The sequence below is a fragment of the Pongo abelii genome, chromosome 7 (genome assembly GCF_028885655.2).
Source record: "Pongo abelii isolate AG06213 chromosome 7, NHGRI_mPonAbe1-v2.0_pri, whole genome shotgun sequence".
In the NCBI taxonomy this organism is placed as follows: Eukaryota; Metazoa; Chordata; class Mammalia; order Primates; family Hominidae; genus Pongo; species Pongo abelii.
In genome coordinates this window covers 75034784-75051271 of record NC_071992.2, presented here as the reverse complement: position 1 = coordinate 75051271, position 16488 = coordinate 75034784, and the positions used below count along the sequence as shown (strand labels likewise).

General features: G+C 39.1%; 1 long non-coding RNA gene across 1 annotated transcript; it reads left to right on the top strand.

Annotated features, from left to right (window-relative positions):
- The first annotated feature begins 9425 nt into the window (after positions 1 to 9425).
- On the top strand, positions 9426 to 15409 carry LOC129060794 (uncharacterized). Its single transcript, XR_008527692.2, has 3 exons — positions 9426 to 9555; positions 12201 to 12341; positions 14695 to 15409. It is a non-coding gene; the product is annotated as an uncharacterized LOC129060794 (long non-coding RNA).
- Positions 15410 to 16488: the final 1079 nt, after the last annotated feature.

Here is a 16488-nt window from a genome sequence, read left to right as displayed (position 1 = left end):
ATGTGATAAAGTTTTGTACTAGCACCAGTGGCTGGAAAGCACTCACAAACCAAAATCCTGACCAAACTAGATCCTTATCAAACCACAAAATTAAATGTAAAACATCTGCAACTTCAAGACCATAAACTTTTTTTTTCCCCAAAGAAGAAAATGAACAGGTTAGACTTGCCTAGCTCCAGATTAAAATGCAGCTTTAGATTTTTTTTTCTATGAGGACCTTTGTTATAATTGTCCATCTTTAAAACTCTGTATCATTAAGCTTGATTTATCTATTAGAATGAGATTTTCATATGCTAACCAGGAGCTCCTAAAGCACTAATTCTTTCCCTAAAATACTTTGGCTATTTTATTTTGCTCTCCTTTGTTCACAAGACTCAGCTTTTCTTTCAAAATTGCACTCTCTTTTTTCTGTGGCAGTGTTCTGAGGATTAGAATACAAATGATCATTTACAAATTGAAGGTTAACACAGAAATGCATTGTACTTGTGATTTGATGAGTAAAAACAAGTCACAAAATAAGAACAAATAGCAGCATTATCCCATGGGAAAGATCCTTCTGTATTGATCTATTATTTCCCAGCTTGAAATGTGGTCCTATTGTAGTTCCACTTGATTATGAGCCTTTTTATCACTTCCCCTGGTTGATTCAACTTGAGTGCTTCTGACATTTGCAAAGTTCCTCACATATTCTGCTGAGCAGCAGGGGAAACCTTGCTAATGAAGAAATAACAAGCTGAAGATTTGAATAAATATTTAGCTGATTGAAAGGAGGTATACAGTTAATTTTTTAAAATGCTGACAACTGAGGAAACTCACTGACATGCTTTGCTTGTCTTAGCTAAAATGGGTTCTAGTGGAGTTTTTACTGCACCACAGGGCACTTTCATTTCCTGATTCTATTATAAACTAAGTGGCCACCTGAACCTGCCAATGAACTTGTTCTATTGTGTTTTTCTATTTTTAATCCTGAAAGTAAACACATTTCTCATCAGATGTGTTACAGACTGCCATACATTGGAGAGATTTATGAAGGTGCCATTGGGTTATTACAGAACCATTCATTTATAAATAAGTGTCCATTCTGAAAGGAAACTATAAATGATAGCAGCATTTCCATCATTTCACAAATCTATATTATAAAAGTGTGTAGGCATTTTTTTTAATATTACAGTGGCAGGGAAACAATTTGGAATTTATGCCTTTTTAGGTTGTGTTTTCAGTCCTTATATATGATTAAAGTTCTGGTCTTACAAGCTAGAAGATGTTTTATGTGACTCCCAGCAGCAGCTGTAGGAAGGGACATAATGGCTCCTTTAGGATTCAAGGATTAATTATATGAGTGCTGTGAGCCTGTCTGGCTGCTTAAGGAATGGTTGTTGGTGGATCTGGAATGCCAGTGGAAATCCGTAAGTTTTCTTCCATCATATCCTGGTAGGTTCTGTCTCCAGGGATAGCGTCCCCTGTGTTTTACGAAGACGTACCTGCGCTTTCAGAGCATTTTTAGGGCATGTGATCTAGTGTCCTGCACTGACAGTATTTAAAATATCTTCCAAAAAATACTAAATACCAAAATCTTTGAAAAATACTCTTCCTCAAATAAATGTATGAAGCGTGAAAATGGGGAAGAAACAAGTACATTTGGACATGGATATTACTTAGTACAGGCTTGGTGTCACGAGAGGTAAATCCTAACACGTCAGGGTTGGAAGGGAAAGGTAGCAGTCAGGTCCTCTAACAACCCCCAGAGATGCTTGAATCCCCCTTCAAATACCCTGGAAAAAGCTCCAGTTAAATAAGTGATCCCAAGCACAAGGGCAGATATCTGATTGTCAAAGAAGCCTGCACAATCTTTGCACGGCCATATTTGTTGGAAAGTCCTTCTTTATATCGAGCTAAAATTTGCCTCCTCTCACTTCTCCCGCAGTCCTGGTTCTGCCTTTTGGGCACGGAAAAACCAGATATGCTCTGATTTTGTGCATTACCCCTCCTAACACTTGGAAGCAGTGGTGGTGCTCCTCATTTGCATGCTCAGTCTTCTAACTTTATCCTCATGAAAATCACTGGGGCAGAGTAAGATGCAGATGGTTTTTCCAGAGCATTAGATTCAGTAGATCCATGCTAGAGTTCAGAAACCTACCTATGTGCTACTCCCAGGAAATATAGAGTTTGGAAATCTTCCCATTTCCTACATTCGGGGACTGCATTCAGTGTAATCTATTTTACAAATGAGGAAACAGAGAGAAAGAGGAATGTGCCCATGGTCCCATTGCTAATAAGTGGCAGAGCTAGGATTTAAACTTCAGAACTTAACCAGTGGCTTTCACTGCTACCAGCATAAGAAGGGAAGTAAGACAGTGGTAAATAGTAACGTATATTGAATTATGGAATGACTTTGGACTGAATCTACCAGACATGTATGAATAGGAGTAACATTGTAACAGCAATTCTTTGCTCTACTGAATATTTGTATCCATTGTAGTGCCTACTAAGGTAGCATTTACCAGAATTTAAAAAAACACAAATTCTACAAGATTTTAATAATTTTTGATAAAGATAAATATAAAAACAAAGGGGGGGTTAGTCTTTACATACATTTGTGGAATAGCAGGTTAAAAAACTTAAACATTTTTCTTACTTGCGCCACTTATCAGAGTCTTCAGTATACTAATATCAGTTTTTACACTCAAAGAAATAATATATTATGTGGGATTCTCAAACTTATTTGACAACTGGGCCTTCCTTTCTTCTTTCCTCCCCTCTCTCCTTCCCTCCCACTTTCCTTCCTTCTTTCCTTCCCTCTCTCCTTTCCTTCCTTCCTCCCTCCCTCCCTCCTTCCCTTCCCTCTCTCCCTCCTTCCCTTCCCTTCCCTTCCCTCCCCTCCCCTCCCCTCCTCTCCCCTCCCCTCCCCTCCCTTCATCTCCAACAACCTCCCCTCCCCTCCAACAATCTCCTCTCCCCTCCAACAACCTCTTCTCCCCCTCCAACAAGAAAAATGCAAATGTTTATTGAGCACTTACCATGAGCACCAGTTCAGTATTTACTCTCCTTTTCCCAAAATTGGCAACATCTTAAGGATAAATTATTATTTAAACAAATGAAAGAAAATTTTCTCTATCCGAAAGGAGTTGGTGGAGTTCTACCCGATTTTCTCTTGACTCTGTGGCTTCTTGTTTAGCTCTGAGAACTCTCTAGCATTTTTCTGAGTAAACTGTAAACGTTATTGGTCATTCCAACCCAATATGTTGAGTATGAGGTAATGGCAAATCTTTCCAGTGTGAGATGTTTTGTTATGATTTGTAAATTAAAAAATTGAATGCCTAAAATGGTTCATGTGATCTTAAATGTGGAGCCACTTACTGGCTCTTCATGTAATGAATGTTACAATTCAATAAACACATTTCTTGAGAGATCCTTGTGTAGCAATGGTTTCAAGAACTGGCATTTTGATACTGACACATGAGATATCTAATATTTTAAAAAACAAAACTCTTCTCCATATGATAAAAAAAACTCCTCCGGTTTTGTCAATTGACCAACTATTTCTCCATCCTCATCTAATGAAACAATCCCAGGCCGTAATACAGTGAAGGATATTTGCCATGGAGGAAGAACAATCATCTGAGAAAAAAAATTGTATTATCTTTATGAAAGCTGAATTTTGAGAATTTGGGTTACAAGATGCTTATAAGAAAATTCTATTTATATAATTCACATACTGAATTTCTAACTATGTATTTGCTACATTAATGCACGAATAATAATATACACTCTTCCTGAAGGGTTTTATTAGGTGCCCCTTCCCCCATTTTGTTTCTAACTCACTGAGAGCTCAGGAATAATGCAGCATATATCAGTTCCATTTGCAGAGTGTACGAATTTTATATGTAAATGAATTGAGTAGACTGCCTTAGAGGATGCAAGGCCTTGCTGTCTAGTTTTAATCTTGATGCTGGGAAATAAATTTGGAATTGTTGATGGGTACTGTTCTTGGGTTCAATTATTAGCAGACATTAACTGAAGTACAGAAGCATCATCTGGGTATAGCAACCTGTTAGCCAGGGGATTATCGGATTAAAAATGGAAGAGCACTAATTACTGAATCAACATTATGTGTCGATAGTGCTTTCTGGGTCATGCATAATAAGTAGAAATATTATCTTGGATGAAAAATTTCTGGCTTTTTGCAACACAAAATGTGGATAACAAGTTTTGACTTTTGTTCTTAATCCTGTTCATAATCTTTTCTGCAAAAACAATGTTAGATCAGTGTTTTTCTGATCTTATTAAGAGGCAATGTTGCTGTAATTGAATGAAACTGAGTCAGTTCTTAAAATAGAGATATTTGTAGAACAGAGAAGGACAATTCATCAGCTCCAGTGGAAATATCCGTTGAGAATATCCAGCTTCCCTTCCTCCAAATTTGTGTTCGTAAAGCAACCTCTGCTTTATAATTTGTTTTCCTGGGGGATTTATGCACCATGATTGAGTTTGCCGATAGTCTCCATTCATGCACCACGTAGGTCTTTCTTCACACATTGAATTTGCATCTGGTTGATTAGGTTATCTTTTGTAAGTTTACTTAGTCCTAGTTTTCCTTTTTAGCTTGCCAATACTGGGTGCCCTTAAAATTTGAGTTTTGGGCCCTGCAATCCTGAGGCCAGAGCCTGGAACTGTGCCCTTCTATGCAGAGTAAAATACCATGGGCAGTAGTAGCCAGATGGTCCATTTTTATGACATTTTACAAGTTGTGTCAGTGCCATTTGTCTTGCCTATGATTTACTGATAAAAGAAGTATAGATTTATAATATTTTTAATGTAAATTGAACTAGGGAGTTTTCTGATTCTTTGTGCTTGCAGAGCTGTGAACCGTATGGTGGCCTGTCCATTGCTGGCCTTGTCTGCTGGAATTTAGGCTTGCATGCAGTTTTTTTCCACATCACATGGCTGTGGCTGAGTCACTTGACTTGTTTTGGCCAATGGATTATTAGCAAGTGTGATTCATGTAGCAGATGCAGCAGCTTTATTAATGGTTGAGCAACAGGGCTATCTTTCAGAAGTCAGTTGCCTGTATGGTATGTAGAGAAGCTAGTGCTACATTTCAATAGTGATAGGACACATGGAGGAAGGGCCCTAGAGCATGAGAGGCCATTCTGGAAATTCCAGCCCTAGTCCCAGCTGAACATAGATACATGGGAGACCCCATCTCCATCCTGTGAAGTAGAAGATAAATGCAGAAGAATGGCTCATCTGAGTGTAATCAACTCATGGAATTGTGATAAATAATAAAACATTATTATTTTACACTAGTGTGTTTTGATGGGTGGTTTGTTGCACAGCAGTCGGTAAATGAAATGATTCTTTTGCCATAGCTTTGGATTCCTTTACAAATGTATTCAATAGAAAAATGTTAGATACAAGATGTATTAAATATCAAAAGAAAATAATATCTAATTTCAGGGGCTAGCATAGTGAGTAGTACTTATCCAAGGTCCCTTGTGCCCATTTTACTGTGGTTGTTCTACACAAGAGTGGTATTACACTGCCATCTGGTGGTAAAGACTAAATGTTCTGGATGTTTCCTGGAATCTGGTGCATTTACCCAGTAGCATTTGTGAAATTGTTAAAATACAAAAACGCACACATGAGCACAAAAGACTCCAGAGAACCTAAACTAACAAGAAAAAACCTTTCATGTAACCTTTCATGAGGTGAAAATGATGAAATTTGCTCAAGTGTATGCACAGCACAAGCATTCTTTGCTGTGGTCAGTTGCTCTTACTTCCTAATCACTCTGGAACATATTGTGGACTCTAGGGAAATACTGTGCTAGGGAAAGCCGGTTGTGTTTCTTCTCCTCCTTTCTACTTGTCTCCTTCTCTCAACTAAGAGAGGACATGATACTCAGAAGTGAAAATTTTCTTCTTTCTTCTTTCTTCATCAAATGAGTATGACTTTGTGAGATGTTCCTCAGCAACACACTGAGACTTGATTAACATTTTTGATGTGGACAGAGACTGCTGTGAGTGGGGTGGGAAGTGGGTAGGTGGTGGAAAATGAGAGTTTTCAGGTGTTGATTTCATTTGGTATTGCCATTGTTCTTTTACAGTCATTAGCAAGAACCTGTACTATCAGGAAGCAAGGCAAGTACAGTTGCAGCTGAATGACTCAGCAAGCGTGACCACCTGGCCTGGCTTCCCGACGCTGTTATGAGCTTGACCCAGTAGTAACAGAGCTCATTGAGGTTTAGATCTAGGGCTCTGCCATTGGGAATACCCTTTCTTCTTCAAGATAGATTAAAGGAGAAACTCACATACTGTTTAGGCTCAAAAACATATACTGTATAAAAACCACAAATTTCTTCCTAGAGATAATGTTGTGTCAAAGAAAAATAAATATATTTTTGTTGTATATTTACCACTAAGATACATGAGCACAACACTTATTATCATAAGTAATGGGTACATATATGTGTTCATGTTAAGTCTAGAAAAGAAAAAAAAACTTTCTTCCAAGTAAAATGATTTTATCTGAACTTATGATGTTGAAGGAAACACAGTACTCATTTTCTCTTTCCATGCTGAAGTAAATTTCTCTTAACATAATATGTATTGCAATAATAGCATCTAGTTAAGATTTCATTATGACATTTCAGTTCAATATAATACACAATCTCTGCCATGTTTTTATAAAACATTACTCGGTATGAGATATTCACATTAACTACAATTGCTGAAATGACTGATGTTTAAATCTAATGACAGTTTCTATCATTATTAAACTTCATTATAAAATAAAGTCTGTGGGTGGAATTGTGGCTTGATGCTTTTGTAATTTGCTCTCTACCTTTTCAATGTACTTTTCAGTTACATTAACTGAATCATTTCATCTTATAGATGCAAAGACGAAGGAAAAGAACAAAAACATGGCCATTAACGGAAGCAGTGCAAATGTGCATAGTTAATGGAAACCATTTTGACATTTTGTATTTGATTCCATGGTGTACCTACTCAAACAATTTCAATGGTGTATTAGAACAAAATGCTACATTGTGCTCTTCAGTAAGAATGCGAGTAATAGACTTCAAAAATTACCTTTTCACTGAAAGTATTATCTGCTGGAAATGAAGAAATGTTTTACATTATGAGAGGCTAATAGCAGCAAGAAGGAGCGAGGGGCTGGCAGGATAACTCAGGCAGGGGAGGGACTTGACTCTTTACTCTCCAAAATGCATTCTTCCAGTGTGCAAAGCACTATAACAATATTCCCCTTCAATATTTTGGGTTCTAATAATACAGACTCTAGTTTTCTACATCTTCTGACTGAGTTGTTACTAATCCGAGTGCAGGCTTATATCCTAGTTATGAAGGAATCAAGATCTCTATTTATCACGAGATCAAAGTGTAAGGCATAATGATTGCTTTTGAATATGTTAATTTTGATTCTGGGAGAAAAATTTCCTTTCTAAAAATACATGAAGAGTTAAAAAAAAAATCTGAACATAGGAAAAATAACTACTTGGTCCCCATTGCCCATGCTAATAGGCAGCTCATTTATTGGGGGAGTAAATGCAGGTCCCATGGATTCTACTAAAGATGTGGTTGATTAGGAGCACTCTGATGTAGGTCAGGAAAGAGGATGCCTACGCATTTGAGGAAGTAGTCCCGCTGGTGGGAGGTGTATGCACCTTCTATACCATTCATTAAAGTACTTTCACATAGAAATTTCTTATTTGATTTTCATAACAACTCTGTGAAGCAAGCATTATTTCCTTCATTTTTCTCACATGAAAACTGAGGCTCAAAGACATTATGTAATTTGCACAAGTTCACACGTCCAATAAGATACATAACCAGGAAATGAACACCTCTCTTGATTCTGTTCGGGGAAAATGTGGAGGTGGGGAGAAAAAAGGGAAAACAAATCAGTTTTACAAGACAGAGTGTAAGGAAACTTTTGCCTGGGACTGAGCAGGTTTAATTGTGTAGGTTGACACTGACTCAAAGGCAGAAGCAAGGATGATAGAAGAGAAGACAATGAATGATACAACCTGAAGTTGATTTTGTTTGCAGCAGTCTAAATACCATAAATTAACCAGGTAATAAGTGACTTGGTATTTGATAGCATGTTCTAACAGAAAGAAATACCGAGATCTGGTCTCCCTTGCACCCGCTCCGTGGCTGACTGCACTGGTGTGATCAAGCCACTGCCCACCACACACAAAAGCCCAATGCTCACCTCAGGGAGTCTCTGCCCTGATGCCTTGGTAATCTCATGGAGAAGAGGCAAGCAGAATCTGAGTCAGAGCTACCGGAAGCCCAAAGACTTACTTCTGTAAAAGAGTAAAGGATGATATGCTTTGGGGAGAAAAGACAAAGGAGGGAAACCCCATGGCAACATCTTTTTTACTACTTTCTATATTTTTTCTTGCAATTCAGCTGCAGCCCAAGTTTCTGGTCCTTGGTCCATTGTGAGTGCCAAATGGACACCAGCAGTTCAGTGTGTCTCACAGTTGTGTAGCTCAAGATGGGGCCTACTGTGAACATGCATGCTTTTCATTGCTTGTCTTGTAGTTATAGATTGTTTGGAAGCTGACAAGTGATACAGGGGAAAATAAGAGGTCTGAATACTAAAAAAATCAATTTTTGTGTTATCTGAGAGAAGCAAAATGATAAATGTCTACAAAAGCCTAAGGTGCCAGAAAAAGTTTTATATGAAAATAAAAATGAGTCAATTCGCTGGTTGTACCTCTCTTAAACATAAAGCAAAGAAGCAATACTATTAGCTTGTTTTAAGGTCCAAATCTTATTGTCTCGGCCGATTCTTAGGAGGACTGAAACATTGTCATGCATGTGCTGTGTGTGTGCGTGTGTTGTGGGGAAGAGGTGTATAGTGTGAAACTTTTCCTTTTACACTGGCTTCTTTCTTAGCATGGCAAACTTACTCTTTTAGAGCAGGCATCTGGCCCCATCACATTGGTGACCAGCACACGATAGTAAGAATTTTTTGTACTCAGTATACACCAACCAGTGAGATTCCTTTTTTATCTTCATTTTAGATTAAATATATCAACAACGGATATGCTTCTGTTAGCTGAGACGACATAGTGTTATTTCCTGAGCTGTAACTCGTTTCTGCAGATTCTGCTTTTAAATGGGACATTCCTTCAATCCTGAAGTAAAGCCACATCTGCAGAGAGAGCAGGCTCTAGTTTCTCTGTGAAGAAGCAATCGCCATAGTCTCTGATTGAGAAATTGTAAAGGACAATTCCCAATTAAGGGCATCTGCAGTCAGCTGAAGGGCCAGTGCTCCAGGGCAAGTTAGAGACCTGTCATTAGCCTATTGAACAAGTGGCTTGTCACAGAAGGCATTGTGGAGTCTGACACTTGGTTGCAACAGTACAGTGGTCCTGTCCTAGGAGAGTCAGCAAGTTACAAAGGACTGTGAGACTTGTGACTTCATATGACCCACGTTAGCAAGGATATGTTGGGTGGGAGGTGGAAATCTCATGCTCACGGTGGCCTTCAGAAGCTCAGTCCTGAGCACACTGCATAGAAGGTGAGAAGGCACAGACTAACACCAGACCCATGTGTTTAGTCAAGACTGAAGTCAGAGGCTTCCAGAATTACTCAGGGGCTTGGCTCTTGTTGGCTTATGGTCAGAAAAACACTAAACCTCAAGCACCCCAATGGGGTTGGGGCAGGAAATAACTTGTGAAGTTCCTCAAGGACAACAGACTATGGGCAGTCAATGCAGTTGATCCTTTTATAAAATGGAAGCCATGGAGATATAGAAGGCTCATGTGCTCCTGCAATTCTATCTTGAGAGTAGAGGATTGGTTGAGACAGTTTTTTCTGGAAGATTTTGTTTTTGTTGGGCACTACTCACAAGGACAGCAACCAGGTCTGTAGAGCGCTCTCTGCAGGAGCAATGTGGGTGCTGGCTCGGGTGTCCTAGGTAGAGGGCACAAGCTTTGCTCTCGATTATGTGCGGGCCACTGTGCCAGGAGAACAGATGAGGAGGCTGAAACAAGTGTCCTATGTAAGCATTTGCTTCTTTGTGGAAGCAGACAATAATAGTTTTCATTATAATTGTTATTCAATAAATGTAAAAATATATTTGCTTGCTCACATAAATATATTAGTGCAAAGAACGTGTGCCATGGTTCACCTACTACTTACATTTGGATATTTACCTATTAAGAAACTTCAGAGTTACCTAAAATGTGAAGCAGCATTTGTGAGCAACTTGAGTAAAATGTACTCTAGACAAAATGCCCATTCAATTTCAGGGAAGATTTCTGTCTAAAACTGCTTAGTTTTCACCAAATAGTACTTTAAAACATATACTGTTATTTAAGCCACTAAACCATGCCTTAAGTTCTAGGTATTTCCATTGGCAACTATGCAATGAAGAAAAAAACTGCAAAAATGATCACCTGATGTGTGAATAGTGAAGGTAGACAATGGTGCCAGGTGGTGCCTGGGCGCATAATCACGAGAACAGTGTGTCAAAGCACAGCAATCAATAACAAAGAAAAATCAACACATATTCAGCATCGTCCTTATAGTGTTAAGCTGATTATCCACTTCAAGTAATTGAGGCAGGAAGATGAATGTGTTGAGCAGCCTTTATTTCTCTTTTGGAATTCAGAACTAGGTATAAAGGTTAACTGGTGTCTTATATTGCTCATCATTCTCTACCTCAGCCACAGATTTCCAAAAAGAGAGAGATCTTTTCCAACGACTGACTAATGCCTACACAGTTTCTATCATCTTTAAACTATGCTGTCAATGGAAAATGAGTAGTTTATGATTTTTTTCAATTGCATACACGTATGCATAAATACATACATAAACATACAGAAACACAGAGACACACGTACATATACGCAAGTACATACCACTTATATCAATTAATGGCTTCAGGTGCATGGACTTCAGTTACATTAAACTTCAAACAGATCCTCTTAAAACAGACTCTCCTGTTTTACACTTATGCCTCTAAAGAGGAAGCATGGTCTGTGTGAACTGAGGGAACACTTCACCCATCCAGCTAAGAAATGGGCTTGCATGACTCCACAATGAGGAACTCTTCTAGGTCTCCATGGGAATTAGATAGTGCTTGTTCCCTCAACCTTTGAAGATGCATTGCCATCTTCCTTGGTGAAACATGCTCCTACTGAGGGCATCACTCCCATCATCATTGTGAAAGCTTGAAATCTCTCATGTTAGCTTAGGACCATTGCTGTTTCTCACCCTGTGGGTGAGCAGCCTTCGTGGACAGATCATTATAATTTCACTGTTGCAGCTGCCTCTGCATAAAACCTGAAGTCCTCAGTACATTTAACATCCCATAGAAACCTTACTCTTAAAGATTTTAATCTGAATCTTCTCTAATCCTCCATACCTATGTTAAGCTTCCACACCTTAGTACTCTACCCCTCTTTCAAGGGCCATTTTCAGTTGTACCTCTTCAATAGACCATTGCTCTAAGAAACACCAATGTCTTGTTGCTTTGAACCTCCCATACTAATTCTTCTTCAGTACATGTTGGGCACAGTTTGTAGGTTATAGTGTAGCCTCCGGAGTTAAGGGACTTGGGTTTGACTCCTGGTTCTGTCACTGTCTTTGGGTGAGTTGTTTAATATGTCTAAGCTACGTTTCTCACCTCTGCAGGTCAGAGCAGTCATATTATCTCTCATCTAGGGAATATGTGGGAATTGAAGAATCAAATGCAGATAAAGTACCAAGTCAGGATACATAATATGTGCTCCATAAAAACTAGCTTCTGTTTTTACTACATATACAACACAATTCTGTATCACATATATTTCCTTATACATATGTGCTTTATACAGTGCGTGTCCTCAAGGAGGAGCCCAGATGTACACGTTATGAGGTCGGACATGACCAGGCTTATTTAGAGGGATTTGGGGGCAGCACCCCAAATGTCTATTTTCATGAGGATTCTAAGAGACTTAAGGAAAGAAATGTGCTTTTGAGGGGTGAAAGTCCAGGGGAAAAACTTGGCCAAAAAGGCATATTGAAGTACAGCTTTTTGTATTTTTCTCAAATGTTTCTTTGGCCTAGATCCCCAAGTTTTTTTCTGAAGACTTGAGATAAATGAGTTCCAATGTTTAGCTTATCCAAACTGAAGGCAATCCAAACTGAAGGCAAATGTCTACATGATTTTGTGCTTAGGCTGCAGACTGATGCTATTCCACCTATTTTACTGAAGTAACTACTGAGGCATTCACGGCACGGGTAGAGCAAAGAGGATTCCGCATGGCATATAGTCATCCATAAGAAGAGGGGAAGTCTGCGGTCATCTCTGTGACCCAGGTACTTTTATGCTGGGCTGAAATTTCTATGCTGTGGCAACAGCAGACCTTAGAGAATCAAATGGAATTCATGTGGCTATGGTGAACACAAATGGGAAGCATACCACATGGTGTGCAGAATAGCTAGATTGGCCAGCACACTTTTGATGCTACAGCAGAACCCGAGCATTTCCTTCATTAGTTGCACAATCTAAGTCAGGCAGGGATTGCCGTGCTCTGCAGAAGGAGGTTCATCTGGCACAGGGCTGCTATCGTGTTGCTTCTGGATGGCCTGGGCTTATGAGGCTTGAGGCAAAGTGGATTACACATTTTCCTCACAACTAGGTTTTAAATCCCTTGAGGACAGAGACTCACCTGTCATTATTAGTCTGCTTGGGCTACCATAACAGAATACCATAGACCGAATGGCCTAAGAAACAGAAATGTATTTTGTCACAGTTCTGGAGGCTGGGAGCCTGAGATCAATATGTCAGCAGGTTAGGTTTATCGTGACACCTTTCTCCTTGGCTTGCAGACAGCTGCCTCCGCCCTGCATCCTCACATGGCCTTTTCTCTGCGCATGCGCTCCTGCTGTCTCCTCCTCTTCTTAGAAGGACACTAGTGCTACTGAATAAGGGCCCCACTCTTATGACATAATTTAACCTTAATTAAAGATCTTTAAAGATTTTATCTCCAAATACAGTCACACTGGGGTAAGGGTTTCAACATACAGATTTCAGGGGGACACAATTTGGTCCATAACATCATTTTCACCTTATGAAGCACAGGCTCACTACAGGGATAAAATTTTATTAAGAAATCTGGATTGTTAGAGCAGACCATGAGGGAAATAGGTTGGGGACTGAACATTGGAAGTATGAAGATTAAATTGGCTTGAAATAATAAAGTGCCTGGCATATCAGAACTCCGTCAGATCTCATCTGAAAAGCCACCCCAATTTAGCCATGCCTAAAGAAACTTTAATAGAGTGTTTATTAAGTCCCTAGAAGAGGAAATACTGGAAACCTTTTATTCTTTCAGTGAGCTGATTGAGAAAAGCATTAGAAAGGAACAAAACTAAGGTCTCTTTGACTGATGGCTGAGAGTATGAGGAAGTGTAGGCCCCACAAGACCCAGGAGGGTTCCATTGTGCACATGGCTCTAATGCTGAGTATATCACATCAGCCATTAAAAAACTAAAACAAAGAGTGGTGTGACATGTAAGTAGGTGCCCACTGCTTTTAATACCATTTGTTATATTCTAGAAATGTTAATTCTACTTGGGGAATATATTCTGAGGCAATAATTCAAAGATGTTACTACAGCATTATTTATAAAGCAGAAAAGCTAACAGAGACCATGTCTTTAATGTTGCACATTTGGTTCAGTAAAATTATGATATAATCACACTATAGACAATTACACAATTCTAAAGAGTGATAATTACAAAATATTTGCTCTAATGTACAAAGTGCTTGTTCCTTCCTATGAAAAGAGGCTATCCAGAAGTTAACACACACTCGTGCACGCACCCACACACACACACAGAGTTGTACAGTATAGCAACTGCATAAAAGGTACATTAAAGAGTCTAGAAGAATCTATGTCAAAATGTAAAAATGATTATCTTTAGCTGGTGGCACTAATTTTCAACATTGTAATGAACATGAAGTATTAGTATCATAAAAGTGAAGTAAAAATATACGTATATTTCAATTAATGTTCACTGCTAAATTACCCTATCAAATAGTTGTATCCATTCTGTTCCTGCCATCAGTGTGTGAGAGCCCCTCCCCACCCCTTCAGTGACACGGATCCTATTCTACTCCCTTCTGCACTCCTTCTCATGTAGCAAATTGGATGTCACCTGCCATCTTGTTGAATGAATGAATGAATGCTCTAAGAGATTTTCTGCAGTTATGTCTTTCTTTTCATTCCCACTCCCCTTCTTCTCCTGCTCCTGGCCCACATTTTTGGAATGGCCTCTGACTAATCTCCCTGCAACTCATTACCTTTCTTCCTACTGCCCTGGCAACTTGCTTTGTTTCCTGAGTAAGTAATGGAAACTTATTGAATCTCAGTTCTTAGTTTTTTTTTTTTAATGAAAAAGTTGTAAAGTGCTTGAAAAACATCAGGCAGCAGAGGGGAGAGCAAAGAGGTTTGACTGACTTCTCTGTGAAACAATATTCCCCTCCCCAGTACCATACAGATATGCCTTCTGTGAAAGCTGTGGAAGATTGAAAATAAAAAGGGAAGAAAATGAATCATTTCCATGCCTATGGGACAGGAAAGAAGTTAAAGATAAGTAAAGATAGTCTCTGCAGAAAAGAAATAAAATCAAGATTAAAACTGTGCTTTTCTCTCATTCTCCACAGAATACATTCTTGGTTCCTTTATCCTGCAATAATGTGGCACAGATGCTCTGGAATACTATGAGATAGGAGACAAGAATATGAACAATGAGCTGCATTTTTTTCTTGGCTCTTCTAAAATTGGTCTTCAGCAAAGTGAAAAGGAAAGTTTGATTGCTACATCAAAGTATCTCTCCATAATTCAAACCAAGACTTAACTCCCCTCTAACAAAACTAACCTAAAATACACACACACACACACACACACACACACACACACACGCACACATAGCTTACATAAGACCATTTTGCTCCTTTTGAAAAATATTATTATAGTCTGGTTCATTGAAACTGGATATGAACTAGGCTAAGCATTCATTCTAAACAGATAACAAATATTAGGGACTTAAATTTCCTGGAATTTTAGCCTCCACTCCCGCCCCATGTTGGATGGATTCTGAGAGTAGGAATGATTAGAAGTTTGCTTTGGAAACTCTGGCGTGGTTGCTATGACAGCAAAACTTTAGGGCATTGTTGTCTACAAGGGATCACAAAATGACAGATGGCCCATTATGGAACTGTACATATTTGAAGATGAAAAGAAAATACATCTCTCTAAAGTCCATTCGTTGTGCTATCGCAGAAAGGTTGGGATACAATAACCGAGTAGGGTGAGAATAAGCAACCAGAAAGGAAAGGTTAAAATAAAAATTTCTTCACCTTGAAAGCTTGTCAACCTACTTGAAAACTGCTTATAGATCACTGTCTCTTCCCATCCATAGAGAGAATTCTATCCTATCAGGTATTTATTTGGCACTGCTTGGTGCAAATTAGAAACTTCCTTCCTTATCACTACAGTTATGAGGTCAAAGTAAAACTGATTAAGAGCAAGAGGGTAGAACTCTTACATAAGTACTAATGGGAAGGTGTAGTTTCCTTTCCCATCCTTGGGGTGGTTTTGGCATGTGCTAGAAGGTGCAGATGATGAAGCAACCGGAAAGGCTGCGTGTGTTTCCCTGTAGTTCTGTCCAGGATAGATCAGTTTGGATTACAGGTCAAAATAAGATCAAACTTCAAATACATGTGAAGTGAAGTTCTAAGCTAGGTCCTTAAAGCCATCACTGTGGATTTAGACAATAAGTTTAGCAGAAACTATTGCAACAAGCTTAGCAAGGCTGGGACTGTGACTCACGCCTGCACTTCCGGCACTTTGGGATGCTGAAGTGGGAAGATTGCTTGAGCCCAGGAGTTCGAGACCAGACTGGGCAACACAGAGAGACCTCAACTCTATAAAAAACACAAAAATTAGCTGAGCATGGTGGTGTGCCCCTGTACTCCCAGCTGCTTGGGAGGCTGAGGTGGGAGGATTGCTTGAGCCCAGGAGGTTGAGGCTGCAGTGAGCTGTGATTGTTCCACTGCACTGTAGCCTGGGCGACAGAGCAAGACCGTGTCTCAAAACAAAACAAAACAAAACAAAAAAGGCTTAGCAATTTTGGCTAAGCTGGTGAGCTTGGCATGAGTAAATGTGATATATCTGCTAAATGATACTATTTGTTTTTAAAATCTTTATATTCACTATTTGTTCTTAAAATCGGATGAGGAAAGTGATAGTCTTTTGTGACTCTGAACACTTCCAGTATGTCTACAGAACATCTATTTCTGTCTATTCTGTCTATTCATCTACCTATCATCTAACTACCTGTCTGTCCATCCCCATCCTTGCTATTCATTTATGAATAACAGAAAACCCCTGATAACAAGGGGATCTAAAGTCAGGTCATAGGCTATGTGTTAATGGGATGAGATAAATTTCACTTG